We start from the raw sequence: 15,971 nt of genomic DNA on the forward strand, positions 1-15,971 counted from the left end.
CAGGTGACCATGAAGACCAGAAACCCAGAGAAAAGGGTATGATTCGATTCTTCGTCTTGGGTACGATGGAGAGTCTCGGAGCTATACTCTGTTGGAGTATCGAATGGTGTATCGAAAGGAGATAGAGCAGTTAAGGCTCGAAAGATTGCTCCTTACAGGACAGCTTTGCCACATTGGTGGATGATGGCTGCCGCCTTCAACCCAAGGTAATGGGAACTGAAGGGGCCCTCCAAATAATGGAATTGCTGACAGCAAAAGACATCTAGAAAGAAGAAGCCTTGGAAGTTCAGGAAAACAAGGATGCCAAGAATCTGAAAATGGCAGATCTACTCTCAGGGCAAAGCTGAAGGACCTGGACAATAGCCCCTGTAACATACTAGATGGGTCAGACTCAGACAGTAGGTTCGACTGTGAGTCTCGTGACTGCACCAACCGTTGGAAGCGGTCATGGAGAGAAAGGTCGGGTGAAGGTCATACTTGAGAAATGTGGTGACTAAAAAGGGTCTGGTGACACAGACTGTGACTCAAGGGCTGAAGCTCAAAGCCTAAATACGGACCATGGTGAGGCCATGTACCTGCAGTCTGTGATGGCTAACTGCATTGGGGAAGCTACCGACCTTCGCCCTTCTGAGGGTCTGGAACTGTTGGGTTTGACTTGTTGAGCCAGTCATCGCCCGGGACAGGGATTCCAGTTAGGCAGCTTCCCTGGAAGCCAGGATTGACAAAAAGATAGCGTGTGGAGCTGAGCTCCTGGACGCTAACCTCAGACAAGGGGGTTGTAAGAATGGCAGAGAGGTATATCTGCTACATGAACAGACTGGTGTCTTATGTTCATGGATGTAACTAAACGGTCTGTAGTCTATCCGGTTTATGCCGTGTCTAAATAAACCGGATGGTCTGTTTAAGTGAGAAACCGTTCCTGTGTGCCTTAATCCTGTTGCCAAGTGAGTGACCCCAAACCATACAGTGAGCGCTATCTTATACCCCCACACAAAATACCCCCCCACACATAGTAACACCCACCCACACTAAATACTCCGCACTCACACTGTAATACCACCCCCCCACACACAGTAAATACCACACACACACAGTAATCTCACCTACCCCCCCAATTATTATTTATTTATATAGCACCATTGATTCCATGGTGCTGTTTATGAGAAGGAGTTACATCAAAACACAAATATCACTTAGGCTGGGTTCACACGTAGCGGAACTCTCGCGGAAATTACCGCGAGAATTCCGGAATTCCATTCCGCGGGAAAATCGCATTTTAAATCGTATTTTTAAGCGTATTTAGCTTGCAGAATTGCTAGCGTTTTCCAAGCGAACTGTAGCATCGCTTGGAGAACTGATTGACAGGTTGGTCACACTCGTCATACATAGTGTTTGACGAGTGTGACCAACTTTTTCCTATTGAGGCTGCCTATGCGGCATTAATAGTAAAAGACAGAATGTAAAAAATAATAATAAACCAAAAATATTGTTATTCTCACCTTCCGACGTCCCGCGCAGCCTTCCCGCCTCTCTCCACGCTCCTAGTCCCAGTAATCATTTGCGACAATTACCGCGATGACGTCCGTTCTCACGGGATCGTGACGTCTCGCGGTCATTCGCGATGACATTGTGCGAATGACCGCGAGAACGGACGTCATCGCTCGCAAAGGCTTACTGGGACCAGGAGCGTGGAGGGAGGCGGGAAGGCTGCGCAGGATGTCGGAAGGTGAGAATAACAATATTTTTTATTTTAAATTCTATTTTTTACAGGGATATGGTACCCAAAGCCCAGAGGACAGTCTCCTTTCCTCCGGACCGTGAGTACCATCCGCAAATGTTCTGCTTACTTTTCGCATGGTGTGCACAGCCACATGCGGAAAGTAAGCAGAACAATGCATTCCTATGGGTGTGGGATCGCCACGATTCCGCAAAATTAATGAGCATGCTGCGTTTTTTACCACAAAGCGATTCCGCAGCGGTAAAAACCGCAGCATTAGCACAGCATTGCGGAATTCCACAGGAATGCATGGGATGCTTATTTTTCACGTTTTCGCGGCAAAAACATGCGGAAAATACCGCCGCGGAAGCGCAAAAAAACGGTACGTGTGAACGAGGCCTCACAGTAGACAAAGAAACAATGACAGACTGGTACAGAGGGAAGAGGTCCCTGCCTCTTGCCTGATTATATTCTACAGGATTATGGGGAAGGAGACAGAAGGTTGGGGGTTGCAGTAGCTCCGATGGTGATGATGTGGCAGCGTGGTCATTACAGATTGTAAGCTTTCTTGAAGAGATGGGTTTTCAAGTTCCGCTTGAATGATCCAATTGTCGTGGCTAATAAGATGTGTTGGGGCACACAGTTCCAGAAGATGGGGGATATTCAGGAGAAGTCTTAGAAGCGATTGGGTGAGGAGTGAGTAAGCATGGAGGAGAGAAGGAGGTCTTGGGAGGACCGGAGATTACGTGAGGGAAGATACTGGGAGATTAGTTCGGAACAATACAGAGGAGAAAGGTTATGGATGGCTTTGTAGGTCAGTGTTAGTAGTTTGAACCGGATGTGCTGGGAAATTGGGAGCCAGTGAAGGGATTTGCAAAGGGGGGAAGCAGGGAAGTAGAGAGGGCAGAGATGAATTAGTCTGGCAGCACTTTTAAGGACAGAATGGAGAGGTGCAAGAGGGTTAGAATGTAGGCCACAGAGAAGAATGTTGCAGTAGTCAAGGTGGGAGATGATTAGGGCATGCACAAGCATTTTAGTAGATTGAGGGTTGAGGAAAGAATGGAGTCTGGAAATATTTTTTAGCTAGAGGTGACAGGAGGTGGCGAGAGCTTGGATGTGCAGTTTGAAGGACAGGGCGGAGTCAGGGGTTACACCGAGGCAGCAGACTCCTGGTACAGGGGAAAGTGTGATGTCACTTATTGTGATAGATAGATCCAATCTTATGTGTCTTCAGCTCCACTAGCGTGAAGCACTTACCACCATTGTGCCTCAGGGAGTGACATCAGCAGCGTGATCACATGACCTGATCACGCTGCTAGAGTCGCTCTGAAAGATGCGAGTGCAATTGAATACTGGGAGCCGGCATGCTGCAGCCTCTCTGTGCCGTCTGTCAACTTGAGGTGCGGGGGCAGAGCTTCACGGAGGAAGCCAGCAGCCCTCCGCACTTCAGCCATACTCTAGTGTGAAACTAGCCTTAAACAAATACTTTTTTATGTACCCTTTGAATTTATGACAGCATTAAGTGTTGTTGGGTAGGAGTATTTCAGCATGGCACACCTAGAATTTGCAATCTTTGTTCACTCTGCCTTGCATAGCGCTCCAAATTTGTCAGATTGCAAGGGAATCACTTGTGTACAGCTCTCTTTAGGTCAACCCACAAATTTTCAATTCTATACAGGTCTGGGCTCTAACTGGGCTATTTTCAAAACTTTGGTCTTCTTAAGATCGCTGTTGTGCTACAAAGTGAAATTCCTCTTCATTTTCAACTAACAGGTTTTGATGAAAAATTGACTGATATTTAGAGCTCTCCATAATTCTCTCCAACTCCAGCTGCAAGAAAATAGTCACAAATGCTGTCTCCACCATGCTTCAATGCTGCCTCCACCATGCTTCCCTGTGGGTATAGTGTTCTTTTGGTGATACACATTGTTAACGATTTGGTTGGTGCAAAGTTACATCTTGGTCTCATCACACAACACATTTTCCCTCATGATTTTGACAGACTTGATGTAGGTTTTGGCAATAGATAGCCACGTTTGTGTTTTTTCTTTGTAAGAAAAGGCTTGCGACTTGCCACCCTACCCCACAGGCCATACGTATGAAGAATACATGAGATTGTTGTCACTTGCAGTACACAACCAGTACTTGCCAGAAATTTTTGCAGCTCCTTAAATGCTGCTGTAGACCTCTGGTAGTATAGCTCAAAAAACAAAATGCGCATAATATGGCATTACCCAGGCAATTAACATTGCAGATTGTATAGTATTGCTCACCTGGCTACAGGATTACCTGTGGGCACATGGTACAAATTTGTATCGTCTGCTGTTATATCTATATGTTTTGTATTACATCATATATCCATGGTATATATGATTATCATTTTTTCGTTAGTCTGATGGATTTGATACTCTCTCTTTGATACTATTGTGAGCACTCAGCTCACATACAGTTGAAACCAGAAGTTTACATACAGCTGTGCTCAAAAGTTTTTATATCCCGGCAGAATTTTTACTTTCTTGGCGTTTTTTCAGAGAATATGAATGATAACACCAAAACTTTTTCTTCACTCATGGTTAGTGGTTGTGTGAAGCCATTTATTGTCAAACCAATGTGTTTTCACTTTTTAAATCATAATGACAACCCAAAACATTCAAATGACCCTGATCAAAAGTTTACATACCCCATTTCTTAATACCGTGTGATGAGGGATCTATTGAGGGAGGGCTAAATTAACCCCTCACGGTTGACCAAGTGATTTCCAAATTAATCCACAGGGCGTTGCTAGCAACTGGGAATGACCAGACGGAGACGTATGCCTCTCTATGGGAGGATCAAGGCAGATCACTAACCCCGTTTATTATGTCACCTTTTTATAGTATTTTGCTTAAATATGCAAAGTACTCAGCTACCAATAGCATCGTCGTGACACATTTACTTTATAAGCCAATAGTATTGCAAGAAAATCGGAATATGTCCTAGCTACGTGACGTAGAGAATAGAACAATAGCACATTCATCAGGGTCTCATATATCATATCTTGTTCAGACTGGGACAGTCTGGTTTCATAACAACCGCGAACTTTCACCTAGTGACAAAATTTAACTCGTAAGCAACAAAATGGCGTCGCAAGCACTAAAATGGAGGTCTGGAGAACAAAATGTCCCGTACAACTGAATACTGTACTTCACAATCCCCCCTAGATATATTTCGTTAACTAATATGCAGCATCAGAGGTGCTATCCCAAGCCATAAGCTGATGCCATGTTATCAGTCATGGCTGTTGCAGCGCACCCATCTCCCCGTATGCTACAATTTACAAATAACAATTTTTGATGATGGTGGTGGAGATCTTTTGAAGGTAGCCATGCGCTTGGCTTCAACATCTTCATCAAGTAGCCTTTTGAGATCGGTATAGAAAAGAGCAGGGGCAACGATGCCTTTGGTATCATCGCTAGCTACCCTAGTGCAGAATTTCCTAATACATACAGAAATACACCAAAGAACAAGTTTTAGTATCACATATACAACAAGGATACAGGCAGCAATATACATCAAGCTTTGTAAAATCCCAGTTATCCAGCCCCCAATTCCCTTAAATCAATTGGCTGGATTGAGAAAGGAGAAGGTGTCAGACCACCAACTGTCCTTATTATGATCATTGTCTTTATCATATTGATCTCTGAGCCTTTGAATATCTTCTAACTTTAACTTTAATTTCTACCAATAATAATACAGAAAATGCGGAAAACCAAAACATCCATTTTGCCCCCTTTATTTGCTATTGGCTTGTTGGGTGATGAGGAGGACTTGATAGGGACCGTCATACAAGGGTTCTTGTCCATGCTTTCTGACATGCCTTTTCACAACTACCAAATCACCAGGCTTCAGATTATGACAGGTGTCGGTTTCTGATGAATCTGGAAGAGAAAAAGAAACTAGAGCATGGGTGTTAGCAAGATTTTTACTAGACTGAAAAACATACAGTTGTGGCCAAAAGTATTGACACCCCTGCAATTCTGTCAGATAATACTCAGTTTCTTCCTGAAAATGATTGCAAACACAAAATTCTTTGGTATTATTATCTTCATTTAATTTGTCTTAAATGAAAAAACACAAAAGAGAATGAAGCAAAAAGTAAAAGATTGATCATTTCACACGAAACTCCAAAAATGGGCCAGACAAAAGTAGTGGCACCCTCAGCCAATGTCACGCGGGGCTTAGGTCGGCTAAGGCTGAAATACCCGGGGCCCCTGTGGTGTCCCTTTAACTAGGGGAAACCCTGACTGACCCTCAACCCAGGGTTTTTGCTAATGGTGCAAATGCCTGAGCCTCCAACCTTTCCTTATCTCCTGCTAAGCCCTAAGCTTAACCCTCCACCCTCCACCCAGTGAGGAGACAAACCACCAAAGCCCAACACAGTAATGACAGACGGGGAGAACTTAAACTGCACCGCGCCGCATACACACAGGACTATACAGTAATGTGAACAGGGCACAACAAAACACAGATATGGGAAGGCGAAAAAGTAACAACGGATCATACGCCACCAGATACGAATCTCGCTCTCTCCAACACCTCCACTCCAGACCGGAACCACTTGGTATGAAACACAAGCTATAATCGGCGATGCCCATAGGCCAGCATGACTATTTAAAGACCGCGGGCGTGACCAAACATCCAACCTGATCTCCAGCTAGATTAACCCCCGATAGCCTGAGACAATCAAGCCGGCGCCACTGAGGCTATAGTGGACGGAGGTGAAACTACCTCTGCCTGCCGGACGCTGTGGTGTAAATAGCGTCCGACATGACAGTCTAATACTTGGTTGCACAACCTTTAGCCAAAATAACTGTGACCAACCGCTTCAGGTAACCATCAATGAGTTTCTTACAATGCTCTGCTGGAATTTAAGACCATTCTTCTTTGGCAAATTGCTCCAGGTCCCTGATATTTGAAGGGTGCCTTTTCCAAACAGCCATTTTTAGATCTCTCCACAGGTATTCTATGGGATTCAGGTCTGGACTCATTGCTGGCCACCTTAGAAGTCTCCAGTGCTTTCTCTCAAACCATTTTCTAGTGCTTTTTGAAGTGTTTTGGGTCATTGTCCTGCTGGAAGACCCATGACCTCTGAGGGAGACCCAGCTTTCTCACACTGGGCCCTACATTATGCTGCAAAATTTGTTGGTAGTCTTCTGACTTGATAATGCCATGCACACGGTCAAGCAGTCCAGTGCCAGAGGCAGCAAAGCAACCCCAAAACATCAGGGAACCTCCGCCATGTGTGACTGTAGGGACCATGTTCTTTTCTTTGAATGCCTCTTTTTTTCTCCTGTAAACTCTATGTTGATGCCTTTGCCCAAAAAGCTCTACTTTTGTCTCATCTGACCAGAGAACATTCTTCCAAAACGTTTTAGGCTTTTTCAGGTAAGTTTTGGCAAACTCCAGCCTGGCTTTTTTTATGTCTCGGGGAGTGGGATCTTCCTGGGTCTCCTACCATACAGGCCCTTTTCATTCAGACGCCGACGGATAGTACGGGTTGACACTGTTGTACCCTCGGACTGCAGGGCAGCTTGAACTTGTTTGGATGTTAGTCGAGGTTTTTTATCCAACATCCACACAATCTTGCGTTGAAATCTCTTGTCAATTTTTCTTTTCCGTCCACATCTAGGGAGGTTAGCCACAGTGCCATGGGCTTTAAACTTCTTGATGACACTGCGCACGGTAGACACAGGAACATTCAGGTCTTTGGAGATGGACTTGTAGCCTTGAGATTGCTCATGCTTCCTCACAATTTGGTTTCTCAAGTCCTCAGACAGTTCTTTGGTCTTCTTTCTTTTCTCCATGCTCAATGTGGTACACACAAGGACACAGGACAGAGGTTGAGTCAACTTTAATCCATGTCAACTGGCTGCAAGTGTGATTTAGTTATTGCCAACACCTGTTAGGTGCCACAGGTAAGTTACAGGTGCTGTTAATTACACAAATTAGAGAAGCATCACATGATTTTTCGAACAGTGCCAATACTTTTGTCCACCCTCTTTTTTATGTTTGGTGTGGAATTATATCCAATTTGGCTTTAGGACAATTCTTTTTGTGTTTTTTCATTTAAGACAAATTAAATGAAGAAAATAATACCAAAGAATTTGTGTTTGCAATCATTTTCAGGAAGAAGCTGAGTATTATCTGACAAAATTGCAAGGGTGTCAATACTTTTGGCCACAACTGTATAATACTGCAAAAATTAGATTTTTCCGATTTAAAGTTAAAGTGTAATGCGTGCTTCAATCTATTGTTGTCACTCTTGCACCATCTATTTGCACATTTATGTCTATCTGTGTGTTACTGGAACCTAGTATGATCTGAAGTCACCTTAAATCCCCTGTGCACAATGTACAGACATTAAATTTTCTTGTCTTTGAGACAAACATTGTACATGTAGGCAGGTTCACAATGCCACCCAAATGTTGTAAGTACTTTAAATTGGTAGAAGAACAAGATTCCTTTACATATTTGTATGCCAGCTTTTTATAAGTATTCTTCCATTCCTAAATAACGGCGCATTGAATTTAATATTACATGTATAGATATGACTGTTAATATCTTTTATAAAATATACATAAAATGGTCATACACTAGCAGTTTATAGCAGAAGATGTTGTGAATTCTCTTGCTCGGAGTTCTGAGCCGAAGCTCCCTCTGCTCCCTCTGGTGGTTACTGAGAGTAGTTGAGCTGGCAAGGTGGATGGAAGATCCCCACCTGACGGCGATAATTGGAAACCTGGGATTACTGGCTTGGAGCATATAATTGAGCTAGCTGCTCTTTGAGGTTGCTGGTGATTTCCTCCCTGTGCATTTGGAGTTCTTTTGTCCCCTGCCTGATCTGCATTGTTCAGCTAAGTGATTCTTTTGCTAATCCTTTGCATCTAATCTGGTTTTGCCTTTTTTTTGCTTTCTGCTTTGTTGCTAGGATTCAGCGTGCTCCCTGCTGAGGGCAGCGCTGGGCCCTGCTTCATATGTTGCAGCTTGTTCAGTCCCCTGTCATGTTAGTATCTTTTTGCTTTGCTTCCAGTTCATACCAGAGTGCTGATCTAGCGGGGGTGAGGTCATGTGACCTCAGGTTTTTTGTATATCAGAAGTGTTGGACTTTTTTAGGGTTTTGTGCGTGATTGCAGACAGTATCTTTTCTGTCCTGTCCTGTCTAGACAGCTTGGGCCCCCCCGTTTGCTCAGTCTGTTCTCTGCCTGTGTTTGTGTCTCATCTTGTCTCACCGACAATATATGTTTGGGGGCTGTCTATTCCTTTGGGGATCTGCTCCAGGGCAGCTTAGATTTCACCTTTCTGTCTTTAGGCTTAGATAGTTCTCCGGCTGTGACAAAGTGTCTAGGGCATTGTAGGAACGCTCCATGGCTACTGCTAGTTATGTGGATAGGATCAGGGGTCTGCAATCTGCTTAGTTACCAACCTCTCTGGTCTTCTGGTGGTTTAGCCTGTTCCTGCCATCCTCCTCAGTGACCCATTCATAACAGAATCACCAGCCTAACCGCAGACTCTAGGATACTCAAAAGAAGGAAAGAATTGTAAAAAAAAATTTTAATATAGAGATGAGCGACTTTGCCTTTTTTAGGGTCAAGTCGGGTTTCATGAAACCCGACTTTCGCAAAAGTTGGGTTGAACGAAATCGGCCGACTATAGGGAAAAGTCGGAGGTCCAACTGAAACACGAAACCCAATGCAAGTCAATGGGGAAGCAAAGTTGGCAGGGAGTGGGAGTGGCTTTAGGACAATTCTTTTTGTGTTTATTCATTTAAGACAAATTAAATGAAGATAATAATACCAAAGAATTTGTGTTTGCAATCATTTTCAGGAAGAAACTGAGTATTATATGACAGAATTGCAGGGGTGTCAATACTTTTGACCACAACTGTGTATATATAGGGGAACTGGGTCAACCATACCATATATATGGGAGAACTGGGGCTATCATACTATATATATATATCGGAGAACTGGGCCTATCATATTATATATAAGGGGTATACTGGGGCCATCATACTATATGTATGGGGTGAACTGGGGCCATCATTCTATATGTGTGGGGGGAACTGGGGCCATCATACTATATATATGGGGAACTGGGGCCATCATACTATATATATGGGGGAATTGGGGTCATCTTACTATATTTAGGGGAACTGGGGCATCATACTATGTATGGGGGGAACTGGGGCCATCATACTATATATATGGGGGGAATTGGGGCCATCTTACTATATATACGGTAACTGGGGCCATCCTACTATATATATGGGGGGGAACTGTGACCAACATACTAAGCCACAAAAGGTCATTGCTAAAGAAGGTGGCTTTTCACAGGGTGCTGTATCCAAGCATATTAATGGAAAGTTGAATGGAAGGAAAAAGTGTGGTAGAAAAAGGTGTACAAGCAACTGAGATAACCACAGCCTTGAAAGGATTGTTAAGAAAAGGCCATTTAAAAGTTTGGGGGGAGATTCACAAGGAGTGGACTGCTGTGGACACACAGACGTATCCAGGATATGGGCTACAAGTGTCTCATTCCTTGTGTCAAGCCACTCATGAACAATAGACAAGACGAGAAGCGCCTTCCCTGGGCCAAGGAGAAAAAGAACTGGACTGTTGCTCAGTGGTCCAAGGTGTTGATTTCACATGAAAGTAAATTTTACATTTCATTTGAAAATCAAGGTCCCAGAGTCTGGAGGAAGAGTGGAGAGGCACACAATCCAAGCTGCTTGAGGTCCAGTGTGAAGTTTCCACAATCAGTGATGTTTTGGGGAGCCATGCCGCCAGCTGGTGTAGGTCCACTTCATGCTTTCCTGTGCCGACAAGGTTTTGGAGATGGAAATTTCATTCTCCAGTATAACTTGGCACCTGTCTACACTGCCAAAAGTACCAATACCTGGTTTAAAAACAACAGTATCACTGTGCTTGAATGGCCAGCAAACTCGCCTGACCTTAAACCCATAGAGAATCTAAAGGGTATTGTCAAGAGAAAGATGAGAGACACCAGACCCAACAATGCAGATGCAAAAGGAGCCCTGACCAAGTATTCAGTGCATTTAGTGAACATACATTTTAGTTGGCCAACATTTTGGATTTTAACATAATTTTTCAAGCTGGTGTTATAAAGTATTCTAATTTACTGAGATAATGACTTTTGGGTTTTAATTGTCTGTAAGCCATAATCATCAACATTAACAGAAACAAACACTTGAAATAGATTACTCTGTTTGTAATGACTCTATATAATATGTGTTTCACTGAAATTAATTAACCTTTTGATGATATTCTAATTTTGTGAGAAGCAACTGTATATAGGGGGAACTGGGGCGATCATAATTTATATATGGGGAGAACTGGGGCTATGATACTATATATATGGGGAGAACTGGGAACATCCTACTAGATATACGGAGGAACTGGGGCTATCCTACTATATATATGGGGAACTGGGGCCATCCTACTATATATATGGGGGAACTGGGGCCATCATACTATACATATGGTGGGAACAGGGACTCTATCAATGCAGTAATCTAGATTCTGAAACCATATCTATGCTGTAAACTTGGTTCTGTTCCCGTATCTATATACCAGACCTAGTTGGTTCTTGTCTGATATCTCTGTAGCAAGCTTGATTCTGCTCCCTTATCTCTGTAGTAAGCTCAGTTCTTCCACCTTAGCTCTCTAGTAAGCTCGGTTCTGCTCCCATATCTCTGTTGTAAGCTCAGTTCTGCTCCCATATCTCTCTAGTAAGCTTGGTTCTGCTCCCATTATCTCTCTAGTAAGCTTGGTTCTCGTACTCTATCGATGTAGTAATCTAGATTCTGGCACCATATATATGCTGTATGCTTGGTTCTGTTCCCGTATCTATGTAGTAGACCTAGTAAGCTCCTTTCTGCTCCCTTATCTCTGTAGTAAGCTTGGCTCTGCTCCCTTATCTCTGTTGTAAGTGTGGCACCACAGGAGTCCGGTTGCCACAAGGGCATTGCCTTCCTCACAGGGGATAATGTCAGGCCTGAAGCAAGGAGGGATCCCCTGGCCAGGTATACACAGCATGCAACACAGATCCTGCTCTAGGCCAGCAGGGGGAACTCTGAACCTGACTTGAGGGGAGCTGCTCTCTCTGGTCAGGAGGAGGAAGTTAGTTAGAGTTTCAGTCAGTCAGTGCTGGGAACTGGATGAGTGAGAAGCTTGTCCCCAGACTAGAGTGTATTCTGAGTCAGAGAGAAAGATAAAAGTATAGGGAAGCTTGGGAAGAGGAGTTGTGACCACGCTCATCCCAGAGCTCAGTGCTAGAACTGGACACCAGAGTCTGTGGCTGCAGACCACTACAGTCTCATCAGCTAAATCCAGAGGACAGATTGCAGGTCTTCTGGCCCCTATCACACACCTGAAGGCACTGCAGCAGGATAGAGCCCGGAGATGCCACGAGGAGCGACTCCTGTGAAAAGCTCAAGCTGCCTGTCATGCGGGTAACGTTTTCTAAAAGACAGTGAGAGGAACAGAGGACTGAGCAGAGCTTTAGGCAGCAAGGACCTCAAATAGAGCAGCGCAGTAAGGAGGCCTCCAAGCCACCTGGCTGAGTGGATCCTAAGTTGCTTCGGGCTGCCTGGACCTTCATTGACACCTGTAACCAGTGCTCCCATCGGCATCTCTATAAATTCAGTAAAGGTAAAGGAAATACAACCCTGATGTGTCCTCAGATTTGTTTGCTATACCATCTGCCCTGCACTACAACCACCATCATCTCATCACTTACACATACAATTACCCTGGGGCCTAGCTCTACCTGTGGAGAGCTGTAACAACTCTGCTGCATCACCATCAGCCCCAGCGGACTCTGAAGCAGGGTCGGCTAACACCTTATTTGCCGAATACCACAGGTAGCATCATGAACTAATTTCCTTTTAAATCATCCACTATAAACTTTATTGAACATTTTCATTGGATGCCCAGGGCCACGGACCGGGTCACCGCTATCATGACACTTCCCCTTTAAGAACTGCCTGGTACCGAGTTCCCCACGGCCCTGGTGGGCGCTCCATAAGCTCAGTTCTGGACTGATATCTCTGTAGTAAGCTGGGTTCTGGTCTGATATCACTGTAGCAAGCTCGGTTCTGCTCCCTTCTCTCTGTAGTAAGCTCGGTTCTTCCCCCATATCTCTCTAGTAAGCTTGGTTCTGCTCCCATATCTCGGTAATAAGCTCGGGTCTGCTTCCATATGTCTGTAGTAAGCTCGGTTCTGCTCCCATATCTCTGCAGTAAGTCGGTTCTGCTCCCATAGCTCTGTAGTAAGCTCGGCTCTGCTCCCATAGCTCTGTAGTAAGCTTGTTTCTGCTCCCACAGATCCTTAGTAAGGTTGGTTATGTTCCCATATCACTCTAGTAAGCTTGGTTCTACTCCCATTTCTCTCTAGTAAGCTCGGTTCTGCTTCCATATCTCTGTAGCAAGCTCAGTTCTGCTTCCATAGCTCTGTTGCAAGCTTGATTCTGCTCCCATAGAGCTGTAGTAAGCTCGGTTCTGCTCCCATATCTCTCTAATAAGCTCTGTTCTGCGTCCATAGCTCTGTAGTAAGCTCGGTCCCGCTCCTATATCTCCGTAGTAAGCTCGGTTCTGCTCCCATAGCTCTGTAGTAAGTTCGGTACTGCTCCCATAGCTCTGTAGTAAGCTCGGTTCTGCTCCCATATCTCTCTATTAAGCTTGGTCCTGCTCCCATAGCTCTGTAATAAGCTCAGTTCTGCTCCTGTGGCGCCCCTCAGTCGCCACAGAGGTACTGCACCTTCTCCTAAGGTGTGGTGCCCCACCATCCAGGTAAGTTGGAGGCTCTTGACCACGCTCCAACACTCGCACCCCACACAATAGAGTAGTTCAGCACAACCACATTGCGGCTCTTTGCTTAGAGAGAGGCAGAGCACCTTTGGTGGTTCCCTGCTTGGAACACTAGACGTGCTGGGAGGTGGGTGGAGTTCAGAATATATATATGAGTGGGATGGTTTAGGATGACAAGTCAGTCTGACAGGAGGTCAGTGAGGAAGGAAGCCACTCGGGACGAGTGGGGATCCCTGGAAGAAGGGATGGAGGAAGAAGTGCTGCAGCTGCCTCAGTGACCTGAGCCAGCTGGTACGGAAAAGGAAAGGAAAGAAGGAGAAGGACATTGACCTGAAGCCTGAGCTTCCATAGAAGGGAAAGGACAAGCACGGAACGTAGGAGTAAAAGGGAACACAGAGGACGTGGGTTAGAGGAAGAATCCTGCCTAGAAGTTCTAAGCGCAAGGCCGGGGCCCGGTCCCCGAGGTTGTACGAACGCTAATGGTTCTGCAGCAGACACCGGTGGAGTAGTGGGCTGTAAATGCACTACTCCCATCTAAGACTTGAGGGCACAACAGCAATATGGATAGAGAGCTGGGACTTATGAGTAGAGAGTCCCCGAAGCAGGCTACAGCTGTCTGCTGTGCAAGTAGAGTTCTTGGGAACATCTATCAGGAGGAACTCCAGCGTAACACGATACTGGAGATCTTCACACTTAAAGGCGCTATAGAGGAGACGTTCAGGAAAGGCACATAGGTTGGCAGAGTGTGGAAGGGAGCTTTCCATCTTGCCTGGAGGTTGACTGACTCCCTGACCCGGAGGACACGGCACAGAAGCAGGCACTACAGACTGTGAGTAAAGCTTTGGAACTACATGCCCTGGTGTCCTCCATTCCTTCCTGCGTCCGTCTGCCTGACACTGCTACATCCCCTGCGCCAGACACTACATCACCTAAGTGTCTCCACATCTACACTGCTCTGGGACAACAGCCCTGTCTGTGGAGGGCTATACCATCATTGCTGCACCACACCATCTGTCCTGGAGGATCTGCATGCAGCGTCAGCTTAACACCTCCCTTGCCGAACACCACAGGTGGCGTCACAAACTATTCATCTAACTACATTTCACTATCCACATCTTCCTATTACTTGGGTGCCCAGGGCCACGGTCCGGGTTACCGCTGCTGTGACACGTCCCACTGACACCGGCCCGGTACCGAGTACCCCACAGCCCTGGGAGGGCAACCCAACTTGGCATCACCAACAGGATGACGAGACCCGATGCCATCAGGTTCTGTGCGGCCGGGATTTGTTGGACTTAAATCTTGTGACAATGTGCAGAAGACCCAGTTTGATAGACTGTGAAATGAACATTAAAAATGGCCGTTGGCGTGGAGAAGAAGGGCGTGAAGAGATGGGAGGTTCTAAGAAAAGACCGCGAAGAGTCTTGGGCCTCCCCTGCCTGAATTACTATGTAACAGCAACATGGCCCCCCCTGAGGGGTTCGTATACTGGCTTGGTATGGAGGCGCTGGAAGAAGACACTGCCCCCGGAAGGAGGGGCAGAAGCCAGTGGCGGGAAAGGGGCCGAGAGAGGAGGGAGAAGAACGCCAGAATGCCATGATGAAAAGAGAAGAGAAGACAGAAAAATGGGGGGAGGAGAAGCCACTCACCCCCAGGCTGCCCCTGCGAAGGCTGCGACCACTGATACATCCTCTGCAGCGGCCGCCACCACCTTACAACCGATATTGCCATTGGGTGAGTCCCGTCCAGAGGAGATATATGAGGGCTCTGGAGCAGAACGGAGGGCCGGGACCGCGTCTCCGTCTGGACCGGGCGCTGTTGCACCGGCCTCCACCGATGACCCTGGCCGAGGCCGACCTTGCCCCTGCCCGGATTCAACTGTGGCCCATCCCATCATCAACTCCGAGAATTGCGGCTGCCACTGTCCACTACCCGTTGCCGGGACCGGAACCTCGCCTGGAGGCACAAGGTACGATCACCGCCCCCGACCTGACCTTAGTCTTGGGAGCGGAACCCACAGATAGGAATGGCCCAATTGACCTCCACCGGCAGCCTCAGGCTGCAGTGCTGCCAGCTGAGGTCCCGATGGACACCGAAGAGTCGGACCCCGAGGAACCAATGACAACACCGGCTGAGTCTCCAACGGCAGCAGAAGAGCCATCGGAGGTGGCGGATATGCCATCCCCGCAGGCAGTAGACATTTCTATGGCCCTTTCAATTACCCCGACTAGTCCCTATCTCTCCCTGTGGGAGGCAGAGTATATGCGACTAGCAAGTAACCAGCAGGATGAAGACACCCAAAGTATTTCATCTGGTAGCAGTACCCCAGCTACAGCTTCCAGAACCCCAGGAGGGGACCAGTACTAAAAAATGCACTAACTCTCGTGA

This window comes from Dendrobates tinctorius, unplaced genomic scaffold (genome assembly GCF_039654945.1).
Source record: "Dendrobates tinctorius isolate UK_male_01 unplaced genomic scaffold, ASM3965494v1 ptg000035l, whole genome shotgun sequence".
Classification (NCBI taxonomy): domain Eukaryota; kingdom Metazoa; phylum Chordata; class Amphibia; order Anura; family Dendrobatidae; genus Dendrobates; species Dendrobates tinctorius.